This window comes from Balaenoptera borealis (assembly GCF_965194805.1).
Source record: "Balaenoptera borealis genome assembly, chromosome: 3".
Taxonomy (NCBI): Eukaryota; Metazoa; Chordata; class Mammalia; order Artiodactyla; family Balaenopteridae; genus Balaenoptera; species Balaenoptera borealis.
In genome coordinates this window covers 173,608,102-173,624,863 of record NC_138866.1, presented here as the reverse complement: position 1 = coordinate 173,624,863, position 16,762 = coordinate 173,608,102, and the positions used below count along the sequence as shown (strand labels likewise).

The following is a 16,762-nucleotide window of genomic DNA, read 5'->3' as shown; positions in this document are numbered from 1 at the left end:
ATGAGGAGCATGCTGGGAGAGGTCGTCATAAGCCCCGCAGGACTTGCCCAGGCAGCGGTGATTGCTGGGCTGTTTCATTACCACCCAGCTCAGGAGAGTTAGGACTCTCCCACTAGCTCTCCTTTAGAAGAAACAATGACTAAAGAATCAAAGACTCAAGAATCATAGATACAGAGAACAGATCAGTGGCTGCCAGACGCAGGAGGTGGGTGCCCGGGGGGCTGGGGGTATGTGTGTGAAATGGGTGAAGATGGTCAAAAGATACAAACTTGCAGTTATAAAATACATTTAAGTCCTGCGGATGTAAGGTCCAGCATGGTGACTATAGTTAATAATACTGTATTGTATTTGAAAGTTAACAGAGTAGATTTTAAAAGTTCTCATCACAAGAAAACAATTGTTAACTATGTGTGGTGATGGATGTCAACTAGACTTAGTGTGGTCATTTTTTCGCAATATACGCGTCTATTGAACCATTATGTTTTACCTCTGAAACTAATATAATGTTATATGTCAATTAGATCTTAATTTTAAAAAAAGGAATCAAGTTAATAGCAAAAGAGGAAACTAATTTGCAAGTGCACTATTGTATTTAGCAAGGGGCAGAATCAAAAATACAAATGAATTCAGGATGTGAAGAGGTGGTACTTTTTGTTTGATCAAAGCCCAAGAGGGTCTTGCTCACTGAGATTCTCCAAATGGCTACAAGGGAGGGGACAGACAGCCAGTGGCACCTCCCAAGCCCTGTCTTCTAGTTTGATTTGTGCTGTCACAGAAGCCACATTTCCATTTGGACTTCTCAGAGATGTGACAGACAAGGAGGGTATAAATGATTGGAGGGTGGGTGAGGTAGGGGCGTGAGGAGTGAGGAGATGGGCTTAAATGGACGAAAATCAAGATGAGCAGCTGAGAGACCCATAGTGTGGGTGAGAGAAGACATAGAAGAGGCAACAAGAAGAAGGTTGAAAAGGAAACAGAGCCCAATGCCCTGAATACATATTGATTCCTTACCTTATAAATTCATTCACTTAGTAAACAATATTTACCAAACACTTGCTAAGAACCAAGCATGATTCTAGGACACAGCTCTAAACAAGCCAGGAAGTTCCTGCCCTGGAGGGGAACTTCCTGCTCTTGAGAGGATACGTTCTTGCCTGCATCTGGTCATGAGGATGCAGGGGATGAACTGGCTGGTCTCCCACAGCTTCCTCATCTCGTCACTGGAAGGACCCAGCAATGCAGAATCCCTGACCTGGGGAGTTTTACACATTATGGTGGATTTCATAATAGAAATGACTGACAAAAAAATGCAAGCAAAATGCAAATATTAGCAACCAAAAGGAGCCCTTTGAGGGGTACATTATCCAAGCACCACTGACTTGGCTCCTGAGCCCCCTTAGGGGATCCGGGTATGCAGGCTCCTCGCTCGACATTACAATTTTATCTCCACTACCCCTGCCTCCCCAACAGACACACGCACCACACACACACCACACGCCACACACACACGACATGCCACGCACACACCACACATGCCACACACACACACACGGACCACACACACACCACACACCACACGCACACACACCACAGTAGACTAGTCTGTTCTCCCCCTCTAAACTGGACTTGGGATATCCTCAAGCTGTCCTCACCCTTGGGACCCTCATCCCAGCTCCTAGCCCTTGGGGAGTCACACCTAGGGTGAGGTCAAGGTCAGCCTCCAGGTGTGTCCGCTCCACCACATGGCCCAGTCCCGATGCTCCAGCCCACGCACTCTCAAGGCTCAGGGCCATAGACCAGGAGGGCATTCCCAAGGTCACTGTGTGATAATATACCTGATTCCCATTCCAGAATGGCTGGAGCAACCATATAACCAAAGTTTTGTAGTAGATCAACATGGATCCTCTGTAAATACCTCTCCCACCCTGTCTTCCTCAATGCAGGGCTCAATGAAAAGAAAGGTCTGGCTCAGTGGTAAGCAAGGCAGGGCTTCACAGGTGATAAAATACAAGAGGGACTGGCTCAGCCGGCAGTGCATATTTGGCCAAATTCCCCACCCAATCAGACCACACAATGCAATAATCAACCCAAACACACGTAAAGATAAATTCAAACGTGCCACTGTGTATAAAGCATCACATGGTGCTCAAGGTCAATCAGGTGCAACAAATAGTAGGTACTATTGTCATTATTGTTATTCATCCCCCCTCCCCCCAAAGAATAGGGTTTCAAATGTCTAGAACCCACTTAGGATGAACAGTAATCCTAACGGGGTTAGTCACTACTCCCTGTCCTCTTTTTCCTCCTCATCCGGCTTCATCTGGATTTGGGGGATCCTGAACCAAATGAACACATAGAGAACCCCTCCTTTTCTGGTAAGAGAGCAAAATGAGACATCAATATTCCTAGGAGTACAGAACTGTCTAGAAGAATAAAGAGTATTAATGAAAGAAAAATGTAAAGTTAATTTTAATTAATAAAAATTTGAGTAAATTTCTTTTAAAACAACAGAGGTGCCTGCATAGGTGTTTTAAAAACATGTTTGGTGATGTGAAAAGAAATGGCTAGGAGGCACATTATGTAACTAAATGAAATGAAGTTATATAAAATTTAAAATAAAACACATGCAAAAAAACTCATTAGATCATGTTTGGTAATTGCAATCATTGTTGCTTTTGTTGTGGTCATCCATGTACAATGCTTGGTGTCAGTCTATTTATCTCTTGTAAAAATAAAATACAGTGTGTGTGTGTGAAAAAAAAAAAAAACTCATTAGAAAAATCTCATTAGACTTTCTGGATGCCTTGTGCAGATGAATTCAGAAAGAAATGTAACAATTAGTTAACAATAATTCAGATACACTGTGCATTCATATGGGAAATGCAGGTGATAGTAAAAATACTTAACATCCAACAGCCAGTATCACATGAGTACCAACCAGCCAGGATGGGACCTCGGCCAACGAGGATGGATCGTAGCCACAAGCAATCAACATTACGTACCTGATGGTAATGCTGTATGTCAGCCCTGCCTTGTCCACTTCGAAATAATCCTGCCATTATCCAACAGGGTCACTGAATGAACCACTGCCCCCCTGAGTTATCCACAGTGGAGGTGAATACAAGCATTCTGCTATGCCAAAACAGGTCATCTAAGGTTGAATGTCTCCATCAATGTGGGTGACCTAGACGTTGGAAGCCTTTGGCAAAATTCTTCTTTTGGTTTGCCAACCCAGGACTGACTTTCCAAGACTGAGTTTTGAGAAGAACCTTGATAATTTCATCCTTGGCTCTACATGGAGCCCAAGTAGAGAAGGACATCATCTTCCCATGATATAGTGGGAAAATGTTTTAAACCTCCCGCTTGAATAAACCCTTAAAATTAGATAACTTGGGTTCATACACTAAAGGATACAGCTCAACTAAAGGCAAACCACTCTTAGGATGAGGCAGAATGTATGGGGAGAGAAAAAGAAAGAATCTTTCTGAAGTCTTCAGTGTGATCTTCCAAGGAGTCCACTTGCTATTCCAATAAAAAGTGGACTTTATATACAGGAGATACTCATTGCCTGACTGACTGAACCAGGATGACCATTAAGATTCTATAATTCATAGTTTAAAAAAAATCCCAGCCCTTTGTATTAGTGTTCTTTCTATGGAGATATCTTCCTAGAATCAGGCACTTGCATGGTCTTGTTTTGTTTTGTATTTTAACCGTGTTTTGGCTAATGAGTAAAGAAATGACATTAAATACATGCTAGGTTTTTCCTATACTATTACTCAAAGTTCAGACCTTTTAGGAGAAACTTATATTAAACTTTAAATGTAAAATAAATAAGCAAAACACACACATGCCCACAGTTGCTATTCACCGTAATAAACCTGAATCCTTTATTCTCCCACTAGTTCTCCTGATGGTCACTAATCTTCTGTATCATTTCATCACTCTTAGAAAGTTGAAAATATCTGATATGTTGTATCACTGACACTTTTAGCCCAGAAAATTTCAACCCTCACGTCTTTATGTGAGCTTTAAAGAATTTCATTTTACAGCAAGAAAGAGATGACCTAAATACAAAAATAAAGATTCTTTTAACACCTCCCCAGGACACAACATGGATATTTATTTCCCTGCACCTCGGCCCAGACAAAGAAAAAATTCATTTATTTGCGCTAGATATATTGGCAACGCATGAATGAGGCATCGTTCATCTGTTTTGTTGGGCATTGTCTCCCTCCTTCCATTACTGCCCAAACTACAGCCAGCTCTTGGTTGAGTCCTTCCAATTCTTGTAAACAGCATAGTTTCTTCCAGAGCCTCTGCACCGTGGCCCCAGCTGAGAGGCCGCTGCCCTGCTCATAGCACACGGCTCAATACACTGCTTGGCTCACTCTCTGTAAAGACCAGAACGAATGTGGGGCAGTTTCAAATTCATCACCTGAAGTCTGAGGTAGGAATCCTAACATACCTATATTTCATTTCCCCCCAGACACTGCAAGTTAAATCCAATATTACTCATTTACAAGTTTCTCGAATATAAAAGAGGAGAAAAAACTTACAGTGGCTTCTGGGAAAAAAAAAATCTAGCATGAAAAATGTTTCTTTCAAATGATTTGGGAAACTGTCTCATGTAATCATGTCTCTTTATGGAGCATTTAAAAAATATATATATATATATTCTTTGCGGAAGGGAATATCATGTACAGTTTATTGTATTTCAAACCCCACCCTTCCAAGTCTAGAATTTGTAAACACACCACTCAATCAGACCATACAATGAAGTCACCAGACAAAACTGAAAATGATTCTTAGGAGACTCTTTCATCCTCAAAGAATTAAAGCCACTTACTTTTTCTTAAGGAAATCACCTGTCCAGCTAACGCCGGGAAAAAGCACATTGGCTGAGCTCCCAATCACGCGATTCCTTTGTTTGCTGGCTTCATCTCAATCCTCAGTTCCACACGTGGCTATTTTAGACAGCTTTCTCTCCAGAGAAGAAAGCACACACACAAAAACACAGATCCTAAAATGTTCCCTGGTGTTCACAACCAGTAAAGACCATTCTGTTTTACCCCGGTCTTCTGAGCGAAGCTGCTACAGGCATGGATAAAAAGACGTCCTCCCCATGATAAGCCAATTTCTCCTCCCCTTGGATATTAGTCACTGAATAACCTCAGCCCATATCCAACCACAGGCTACCGCACGGGTGACTCAGTCCTCTAACAACTGCTCACACGGAAAACACACACCAACAAATGAACTCAGAGAGGCCTAGGTAAATGGGGTGACAATGAAGGAAATATTACAAGACAGATCTTACTAAGGCGAAGAGGGTCACGAACACAAGCAAACAACCAGCCACCAACAAACAAAATCATCAGAAAACCCAACATGCTCATTTTCCCCAGGTTCAACTCTCAGCGTTCTGCTGGAGATGGGGGGCTCCTGAGAAAACCCAGATGGGCCAGCACCCAATGCCCATTCTGCTGCCAGACTTTTGACCGAAAGAAACGTGAGCCTTTCCCCCTGGTTTATAACACCGGCGGGTAAACACGAGGGTGACGAAGGAGGCTGTCTATTAATTAACCAGGTTTTACCAAGCTGAACTTTGAGTAGCAGCCATGAATCAGACCTAGGCAGCACCAGGCAAGCAAGTGCAATCATTCTAGAAAACGTACCTGAAAGGGGAGGGAAAGAGACAGAGGGCCAGCCAAGGCTAAGCAAAGAGGGTATTTGGGAAAGGGAACCCGAGTCCTTCTGCTTCACCCTCGACATGACAGAGGAGGGGAAGGCCAGCGCAGGCTCCAGAGACCCCCGGGGGCAACCGCCATCAACGCAGCTCTTTTCTTCCAGGGGAACAGGCACTAAGAGGGCTGTGTCCCCAACAAGAAGTGGCTTGTGCAGCCCTCGGAGGAGACAGGTATTAACACGTTACCAACAAAAGGTGAGAGCGAGGAAGCATTTCCCTAGCTCCCAGGTAGGCTCTGTTTAATCACCATCATGCTTTCCGAGCCCTCGGGGACCGAATGGAGCACAAAGCCATTCCAGTGGGAATCCGCGGACAAACAGCTCAGAAGGCTGGGCTGGAGGCCCTGCTGGCCTCACGCCACACCCCACGACCACGTGCATTTTTCAAACATTTTAAGGCCTTTAGAGGTCGTTCTTGCTGACCAAAAGAATTCCATGATGTTTCTTAAGTTCAAATCCAGTCAGTGTCGCGGGCTCTCTATAAAAAAAAAAAAACTCTTTACTGCTATCAAAAAGCTCTGTGGTGATTAAAGGAAGGAGAACACCGAGCCCATGACATTGCTTCCCTCCTAAGATGTCTCATTCGAAACAATATTTGGATGAAGTGGTCGTAACAGATGCCACCTAAGAGGTCGGAGAAGAGTAGACGGAATGTGAAAAGCCTTGTTTTGATTTTTAAACTAATTGGCAAGAGTTTGTTATTTCTCACCAGAGTATGGGAAGCACACAGCCTTGGTCCCTGACACATCTGGTATACATTTGGCAGGTCTTGTTCCCTCAGTCAAGCGCGTGCTTTCCAGGAAGGGGGATGGAGGGGTTGGCCTTTCCGGTCCAGTGAAGCTGTGGGTCCACCCCGACTGCCTCCCCAAAGCCCCGGTTGTGGGCATAAGATGTCCTACCCAGCAGCATTCTTGTACGAATTGACCTGGCTCTTCGTATGTGTAGGGCTGTTTGGGAGGTGAACGAATGTGCAGTGTCTGGGTTCTGCTGGCCCTGCCCCCCAGCCCAGAAGCACTAAGCTGTCACTGCTGTTGGCCACGTGAACCCCGCCAAGTTCAGCACGGGAGTGCACGTCCGCCGCTTTAGCGGCAGGTGGCTTCTGTGGACCCTGCTACCTTGGGAGTCGGCAGGTGCAAGGTGAGACGTGGTCCCGGTCACCTCTCCCATCTCTGCCTTCCTGCCATGTTCAGGGCAATTTTCTTTTACACTCAAAATGCTTCAGGGCACCGTCTGGGCAGGAGAGGCATGGCTTGGTCAGGACTAGAGCAGTAATCCACCGTCAGGAGTGTGAAAGCTGGCCCAATCCCGTGGTGAATCGGGATGAGTTAAATGCTCTCTAGTAAGGATTCAGTGCCCAGCTCACCCAAGACAGAGAGGAGTTCAGTAACCCAATGCCGGCTGGGGCATCAGGCAAGGTAATTTCCTAAACAGGATTCTGGTGCCACAGAACTCAGCTTCATGCTCTCCAGAGAATGGCTCTTACAGGACAACTTACTGCAAAGTTTGGCTCATTCTGGGTGGACCCAACCACCAACATCCCACGCTCTGGTTCTGTTACTTGGCCAAGTTCTCAGCTGCCTAGCTCAGATGCCACAGCCTTTGTGAACCTGTGCTTCCCAGCAGCGTGTTAAGTGTCCTACTATTCATTCTCCCCGTTCCTTTCACTGACTGGCACTACAGGCAAAGTGGAAGCAATTTATTTCTAGTGAGTATTAAGGAAAGACATGCTAATAAATAGTCAGCATTACCTCAACAGGAAATACTTTTTATGCTCTGGTAAGGCTAACGGTCTTGTGAAATTTATTCCTATTTCCCCTTTCGCATTCGCTGCTTTATTGGCTTTTTAAAAAAGTACATATGCTAAAAGAAAATCTAAACCACTCTTATAAACACGAAGATGCTATTGTGAAGGGGAGTGATTTTGATGCTGGAAAAATTTCAAATTCATCTTTCTTACACTGTTAAAATTGGAAAGATGGTCATTTGGAAGGTCTATTAACGTTTCATTTGGTCATAAATGGAATGTTTCCCAGACACGAGACAGACAGACTGTTGCCAAAATTATTTAATTCTCAGGAAAGACACGGTGAGCTTCTGGCTATATTTAAGATGAGTGTTATTCCCACAAATATTTTGACACAGCCAACTCTGCTGAGCCCTCCTGCACCAGACCCGCTGGCTGACTTAAAACTGTGCCCAGTGGTGACTCAAGATCTCAGGATGGAAACGCGTAACAAGAAACATGAAATACATCATGTAACTTCCAAGCCACAATCAGTAACCGTGCGGAGCTGCAGCACAGATAAAAGAACAATGTCCTCATACCGACACAATCTTCTGTTGGGATACTCAGGCAAGGACAACCTCTTTTTATATCTAAAATAGTTACAGTTTGTAAAAGGATATTTTCTTGCTACCACTTGCAACAGACGGTACAAAGAACTCCTCATTATTTATCTCATCTCTGCACATCCACCCATTTCCCGCACAGACAATTACTTTTATACACAACTCCCTTTTGGTGCTCCGAGATAAGTCATCTCCATCACCCAAATACAAATGTTCAGTGCCTTAGATTTTGTTTTTCTTTTTAGGGCAAGTCTCTAAACTCCTATTTCACTGGTCAACATAACATGCTACAATATACAATATACTGTTTTATTTATTTATAATGTTTTTTATTCTACGAAGGGTTTTACTTTTTTTTTTTCTTTTTTTGGCCGCACCGCGAGGCATGTGGGATCTTAGTTCCCCGACCAGGGATTGAACCCGTGCCCCCTGCAGTGGAAGCGTGGAGTCCTAACTGCCAGGGAATTCCCCTCTCCTCCACTTCTCTTATCTTGGGATGACAGCCAAGAAAAATCTAGGTAACTCCATGGGGTGAAGGTACGATGGAAGATGGCTACACACACACACACCATCATCATCGTCATCATCCAGCAGTTTGCAGTTTAGACGGTGCTTTCAATGGTGATTTTATTTCACGAGCCACAGAACGAAGTGAAATGCACGGGTCAGGAGGTCCGGTGTCACTCTCCACATGTGAATGGTGAGAAAATGGAAGTGTGAGGAGGTAAGGACCTTGTCCAACTTCACGCAGGACTAAGTAGCAAAGCAGCAAGAATCCCCATCTTCAGCCTCAACACTGTCACTACTTCCTTCTCTGTTTAAGTGTGAAATCTCACGTCTTTCAGGTCGCTGAGCAGCTCTGCGAGGACTCATGCTCCCAAGGTCTTCCCTACAGAACTACTGAGGGTTTATGCCCTTGAGTTTTGACCACGAGTGGGCAGTCTGGTGAACTCCGCTCGGGACGTACCTCATTTGCTCGCCTTTTAGGTCCAGATTTTCAGGGCAAAGGAAAAGAGTAACAGGACACCTCAGTGGCTTTAGGATATAATGATACAGGTACTCTCTTGACTTACTATTAATTTTTATCTTCCTGCCTCAAAATTAGTTATATAATTAATTATACATTGTATTTAACTAGTATACATAATGCTTATATATAATATACTTACATATCCTCATGTATTATATACTATATACCACTAGTTAATTATCACTATATGGGTATCATTACATCGCCAGTTACATACGTGTAAATACGTGTATATACACATATACGTATATGTATACACACATATATATGTCTTCATTAGTCACAGACACCAGATTACTTATGGGATAAAATATCTGGGCCTCATCTGATTAACATTCTTTACCATTAGGACCCCGATTCCGCTACTGGGTGACATTCCTGGGACCACATCTCTCAGATGCGTTCCACCTCTGTCACTGTGCCCTATGTCCCACTTACCTTTCATTCAGGAAACGGATCTAGGTGATTATGTTGTAAGTGAAAGAAAGCTGACACAACACTATATAGCTTTAGGATGCTCACAACAATGTCAGAATTAAAAAAAAAAGTTTAGTTTGATGATACAACATATCCTCACCGTATCCAAACCTAAACAGCGAACTGACAACGATCTACCTAGAATTTTACGCTCTACAGCTACAGCTTAAAGGACAGATATTCTTCAGAGAACATTGGAGAAAATGCTGGTAAACAAACTGATGAATGGATGATGCCAAGTTGGAAAACAAACGGTCTTTTATTCTCGGTCTGCCACTGCCCGCTCACAATGTGGCTACTCAAATCGCCATCAGCCCCTTTCTCAGGGCTTCAAACAGCCTCGGCTTCTTAACACCAAGCGTTCCCTGGTAGATTTAACCCCTTCAGGCCTGCTTCCTGTTCCCCTGCCCCTCTCCCCCTTCCTTCCTCACAACTTTTCTGGAATCAACTCTGTGTACCTGGGTTATAACCATGGCCCTTCTATTGGAATCATCCCGTTGCCTGCATTCTGCTCTGTTTTCATACTGATCGGGGTAGGATATGTGCTGGTTCTATTACCAAGTGATAGAACAAACAACACAATATAAGGTGAGCTATGTCAGCAGAGCCCATTTTAAAGGGAATTTGATGGATGACTTCCGATGAAAGGTGTTTCAGCCGTGCCATTATTTTGGATCCTCGGCTGCACAATATTAGCCAGTGTCAAAAGAACAAAGGGTTGTGTGAGCGAAGAGCCCCAGAGGATAACACTGAGGGACAATAATTCAACAAATTCACCAAGTTCAATTTTTCCCTCAAAATAAACATGAAAAAACAATAATGGCGATCCAGATGAAAACAGCCCTTGTGCGTATTTTTCCTGGGTTCAGAAGAGCCACTTTCTTTCTACTCTTAACAGCAACTCCTGAAACTAAAACAAGTTCCATGGGTGTCCCAGGTATACTGAGTATGTGAACTGGCAAAATTCTCTCACGTATGCCTGGGAATAGATGCCATTTGTTATATAATTATATAGGCTTGTGAACTTTCCCAATTCTCACTGGTTATGAAAGAACTGAAAAGGTTCCAGGTTTATAAATTACATGAATATACCTTTGAAAACCCTTCTGTTTTCCTTGGGTTTAGCTGGAGTCTGTGGCAGCAAACCAAGAACATCTGCTAGTCTGGACCAGGCCAGTGGCCCCGAGTATCCCAGTCAGGTGTCTCTCACCAGTCAATGCAGTACGTGGAGAAGGAAGAACACCAAACTGGGTATCACGGAACCTGACTTCTGATCCAGGTGTTAAGATCCGGTTCTTTACCTGTAAGCAAGAAGTCTGATCTCTTGTTGTCTCTCAGGCCCATTCCAAAGGCAACATTTAGTGGGTCTGTGAAATATGTGAGTAGTCACTATGTATGCAAAGCTATGCAAAGCCCAGGGTTAAGGCTGAGGAAGGAAAAAGAATCTTTAAGCCACAATTCCTACCTTTTAAGAGTAGAGAAGATGAAGCATGTACATGAGTAATAAAAATAAGACAAAAAGCAAGAATAACTGTGGCAAGTGTCAAATAAGTACAACAGACAAACCCTCTGGAATCTCTAGAAGAATAAGATTTTTCTGGCTGGGATAGTTGAGGAACACTTCTCCGAAGAGGTGAGATTTAACTGAGTCCACAAATTATGAGCAGAATTTCAGTAGGGAAGAAAGAGTTTCCTTTCTTAGGAATTCCAGGCAGGAAGAAAGGCATGGTCATAGACCAGAGGTGGGGAAGTGTCAAGTGTCCTGGGGAATGACTAGACCTCTGATCCGACCAGCAAATTATTCTAGGGCAGTGGTTCTCCAAATTCAACGTAATTCAACAACATCAGAATCCCCCAGAGGGCTTGCTGAAACACAGATTAATGCGCCCCACTTCCCGAGTGTCTGATTTAACAGGACTCGGGTGGGGCCTGAGAATTTGCCTTTTTAACAAGTTCCCAGATGATGCTGACCTGCCGGTCCAGGGACCACTCTTTGACAAAACCTGCTCTAGGGAGGAAAGGGGAGAGGCAAGCTCACATCCAAATCTCCATTCTATTGTGGGCTTGGTTAAATCCTAATTCAGAAAGCTGACCTTACTCAACTTTGGGTGACAATCATAATTACCTAGAGTTTCTCCATCTGTATATATTGGCAATTACATCTGCCAGGAGAAGATGGAAATAGGGAAAGGAAACTAATATTTTTGGAGACTTCTTACTTATCAAATGCATTTCCATTTAATCCCTAGCACACTCCCATCAGATAAACAATATAATCCCCATTTGACAGATGAAGGAACAAAGTCGAATACCAGGACCAGAACAATCTCAAACTCTAGGGTTAGGAAATCAGTGTAGAGACCTGACTTTCTCTGAATGGTTCAAGGTTCAAAGGAGGGCAGTGGTTCAAGAATCACTAAGGTCCGTATTATTCCCATCTAAAATCAGGTCCAGAAATACCTGAACGAAGTCATCTGGATTGAATGTTGCAAGAGGCATGAGAGGAGAGTAACATAGATCAGACCATATTACTGTTATCTACGAATGTGGGTAGATAACTGCCTTCCAAACATTGACTCCAGGGCACCCAGGAGCCCCACGAGAGCGCTCCATTTCAAAGGAATACCTTAGTGTTTTCAGTTCAAATATCAAGTCAGCCAACCAGCCAGCCAGTGGACAAGCCCTGGAATCTGAGATGGTCAGCAAAACCACTGCCTCTCCTTATTTGGATAAATAACAGCCTCAAAGACAACCAGCTTGGGAGTCGAGCACACCCTGAGGCTGGGCTTGGCGCGCTTCTCTGCCCACGCCCTGCCAGGCCTCACCCTGCACTGACAGCCCCTGCTCCCCGCCAGGTTCTGACCAGGCCAGGAGCCTCCCTGCCAGACACAAGATCTGCTTCCCTGCATCTAGGGACACACCGCTGAGCCTCTGAGCATTCCTACCCTTGAGCAGAATTTCAGTAGGGAAGAAACTCCCTGCACTCCTGACTCGCAGTAACCACGAGGAACCAAATGGACAGCTACCGGCCCAGTATGTAAGGAAGTCGCGTGCCATGTGACAAGATGCCCACATCAGGCAAAAGGGCAGCCCCAATCTAGTTGTGTCCCCCCCACCTCCAAACACTGCCCCCTGAAAGGAAAGAATCCTGTCACACAGGAGGTGAGGCAGGTGACAAAAATGCGGTGCCATCTATGGGGCGCCTTCCGAAGTTCATGATTATCAGGAAGAGCTTGCAACTCCCTTCAAAGAGAAACAGGCTCCGGGCCGACCCCAAAGTAGCTCAATCTCCCCTACTGCCCAAGCCAACCTCCAGCTTTCTTTTTCTCCTTCTCTGTATTATCCTTTCTCTCACTTTTCTTCCTTTCTCTGAAAAGCAACATTGGGGCAAAATTTCTCCAAAAGAGGACAGGAAGATATGGGTCAATCAACAGACAAAGGGAGTTTCTTAAAATTAGAAGACTTTGTCTTGATTCCAGAGACCCTCAACTCTCAACTTCTTCAATGTGCTGAAGCCCACAAAGTAGTTTCCAAAGTTTTTTTTAAAAAAAGATTTCATCATCTTCCCTCTCTGATCAGTCCCCTTCTTCACCGTGATACAGAAGGGGGACAGCAGGGTGTGGTGGAGAGAATGCTGGATTATGAATGAAAAGACTTGGTTTCTGTTCCCGAGGATGTCCTCGGGCTGTGGTCTCACGGCGGTGACTGTGGTCCTGCCACTGGTTCTGCTGCAAAGTGAGTTCGGGAACAGCTTCTGTACTTACCCTGCTGGTGCTGTGAACATCAAATGGGCTGAATTATCCTTCTGTGACTTTGCGTGCAGAAGCGCATGGTCCACACACAGTACGATGAATATTCACGGGCTCACCCCATGAATTGTGAGAGCAACACGAATAGAATGGCTAATCCCCACTTTAACACACGCACAGGAGGGTAAAGAGAATGATACACTCTCTTCTTGAGATACAAGAGCTCACGAAAGAAAGAAGATTCTGAAAGCAGCCAACACAAGAACACCATGCTGTATTATATTCCGAAGACCTCATCCTTGAGAAAAAAAGTCCATTCATATGCGATCAACTCGCATTTCAAGGAGGCGCTTTTCCTCATTCCCATTCCCACATGAATTGGTGATCCTGAACCCAGATCAGGAGACATAAGACTCTCCATCCACTTGATACTGGTTCAACTAGCAGATTCAAGTATTAATTATTTATAAAAATTGTGAGATGGGTGATGACCCACATCCTTGTTTTGGATCTTTCTTCTTCCCTTCCTATCTTATCATCGGGGAGAACTTCTCTTTGGGAATGAAAAGAGAATCCATGTCATCACTTGACTGTGGCTGGAATAAAAGTTTTGGTTGGTGAGGAGGAAGCTGAACCAAGTAGCTAAAGGCAAGTTTTTGGATGTGCTCAGAATTTCAACTATACAGTCCATTTTAGTCCGGTCCCACATTAAAAACAGGGACCCATGTGCTTTAGAATACTTCTTGATAGAAAAACATTTACCTTGTGGTATTGCTCAAAAAATGATTTTTGACCTTTCCTTTTTTTGGTATAGCAAAGTGTGGTGATTCAATGCAAACGCTGAAATTTTTGTTACTGGGCATACATGTGGAGACGGCCTTGCATGTATATGCACTGTCTCTACATTTAAAATATAAAAGTACATTTGGGTAGTTTTCATATTCTTAAGATGCACTGTGTATATGAGTACATATCTGTAGATAAAAATTCTCTGCCCAAATTAAAAATATCCAAGTACCACATTTGACTCATTTTTATGCTCTAGTCACAAAGTGATACTGAATAGAAACTTATTAGCATTTCACCAAGTTTCTTCAGATCATTGTTACGAATAATAAAAAATACAGAAACATTTTAAAACAACGTATTTCAGTCTTAGAATGGTCAGATTAACATAATTATAGCCTTAAGTTGCCAACAGTGGCACATTTCTCATTTTCATGAGAATGTAGAGGTTCTAGCGGATCGCAAGCTAATAGGTTCCTTGGTCTAAATATATACAGTAAAATCTGCAGCAAATTTCTGAAGCATTAACATCTGAACCCTGGAGATATCTAGTGAGTAATCTGTGCTGCAGTAGAGCAGATTTTTTTTTTGTTTTGTTTTGCAGTTACACAGCTGCTAGGAAATATATTTTTAGATTTGCTTTTCAAGGCAAGCAAAAATGATACCCACTTTGTGGATATGTAACCAGAATGTTCCCTCAGTCCCTCTGGCAAGGGAGTAGGGACCCACCTACAGAATGTTCCATTCAGTTGCCTTCCTCCTTGGAAGGGAATACAAGGAACAGCCCTAGTTGCTCATCTGTATGAAGCCTTCAGACCCTGACCGTGACACCCAACACTTTAGAGGCGTTTGCTTTGAAGTTTAAGTGCCTTGTAGATCACGTCCCCCCTATGTCTGAATTACCTCATCATTAACATCATTACCATTTCTTGTTTCGGTTTTCCTTTGGCAGCTCTTGATACCATATCAAGGGCAAGCAAAAAGGAACAGGTTCAAAGAGTTCAATCAGAACAAGGGAAAGCATGACCTTTGATTTCACAGGAAAAGAAAAAAAAAATAAAAAGAAAGAAATCAAGTACATGTGGTGATCAACCAACTGAGGGAAACAGTCTTCCTATTTCAGGAATATGGGGTGAGTTAGTGCAGCCTGAGCGAGGAGCAGTGGTCCTCCAGCTGAAACGATGCACTCGGCGTTCACACCTCTTATCTGGACAGGTCTTAAATAAATAAATCTGCACAAAAATGATGTACTGAACAGCTTTTCTTTTGGGCCAAGTAACAAGACACCAGAGGTCCTGAGGACTCTTAAACAAGAATTAGATTTTATTCTGACATCAGAACGGTTCATGGCTGTCAACTGTATAATCTTTAATGACGTTTTGCTCTGTCCTCTCTGTAATTTGGGCTTTACCTTAAAGCCTTGGTTTCTACACTTTGCTCAGTCACAAGAGACTGTCACCATTTCGGCCACATCCTCACACCGGCTGTATTATTTACTCTTTAATGCTTTTCTTGATGTCAGTTTTAAATTGACCTTTTCTTTCTTACCTAGTTGTGATGAACAATCATATTCATTAACTCTCAGGTTCTTTGTGCTACTTATCTTTCCAATACTCCATACAACATTATACAATCATTAAAATGTAGGAATCTGTTTTTCTGTGTGCTGTCAAAAATCACTGGTTCCAAGTGAAGAGCAACTTACAAAGTACTCTGAGTAGGGATATGTGGGAGTTTCCAACAGGGTTATCATAGGAGCCATTGCTTCAGCAAAGAGGCTGACTTTTGCAAATAATGCTATCATACTTCCCAACTCTTTTAAGCCAAGATTGCTTTATTCAAAGCATCTCATAATTTGAAGCAGCTGCTGTTTCTTCAGTTGACTTGATGGCCTATTCTCTTTCAATAAAAATATTGGATAATCTAAATCTGGTTAGCTCAAAATCCATTTATTTTTTGGGCCAGGCCCATGCATTTCCAATTAATGAGCTCTGGTCCCACTGCAGGGCTGGGCTGCTATCTGAACAGGAAGGGGGACCTGGCTATACACTTAACTGCAACACGGATGGCTCAGGGAAGTCAGATGTAGAGTCTTTTCCTAAATCAACCAAGAAAACACACCTTGGGGGATCCAGTGGGGTGAGAACTAAAGCAGGGGGGCACTAGACATGGAGAAAGAGCTGGTCTGAGGTTTTTGTCACTTCCTAATTTTGTGATCTGGACCAAGTCACTCCATCCACGCCAGGCCTCCGGAGTCTCAACTGACAGGTGAAGGGTTATAAAAGATGATTTGTAAGACCTTATTTCCACCTCTGAAACTCTATGATTCCAACAAGCCAGGCCTGTTTCTTGAGGTAACATCAATGACACAGATCAGGTGTATTTCCTCAGCCACCAGTCTGGAGTAGCAGTTCAAGTGTCTCAGGGGCAGACGTATGGCTCCTGCAAATTACATGCAGACCCCATGGGCAAGAAAAGGAAATGGCTTAGCACCAGGTGATTTATAGCTTAAAAACTTTTTTTTCCCTCTTTAGAAAAATTAACATGTGCTTTTCCCCCAACATATATATATATATATATATATATATATATATAAAAGTAACACTATTTATATAAAAGCATT

At 43.3% G+C, this 16,762-nt stretch overlaps 1 protein-coding gene across 33 annotated transcripts in view; it reads right to left on the bottom strand.

Moving 5' to 3' along the window:
- Positions 1-16,762, bottom strand: part of KIAA1217 — a 498,998-nt gene that overhangs the window by 86,918 nt on the left and 395,318 nt on the right. Inside the window, exon 1 of one of the 33 annotated variants that reach the window (XM_082385196.1) lies at positions 4,850-5,216. The exons of the other annotated variants lie outside the window; for them this stretch is intronic. The gene's annotated coding sequence lies outside the window, so the exon portion shown is untranslated. Of the gene's footprint in view, positions 1-4,849; positions 5,217-16,762 lie in introns of those variants that run through there. 33 annotated transcript variants of the gene reach the window in all.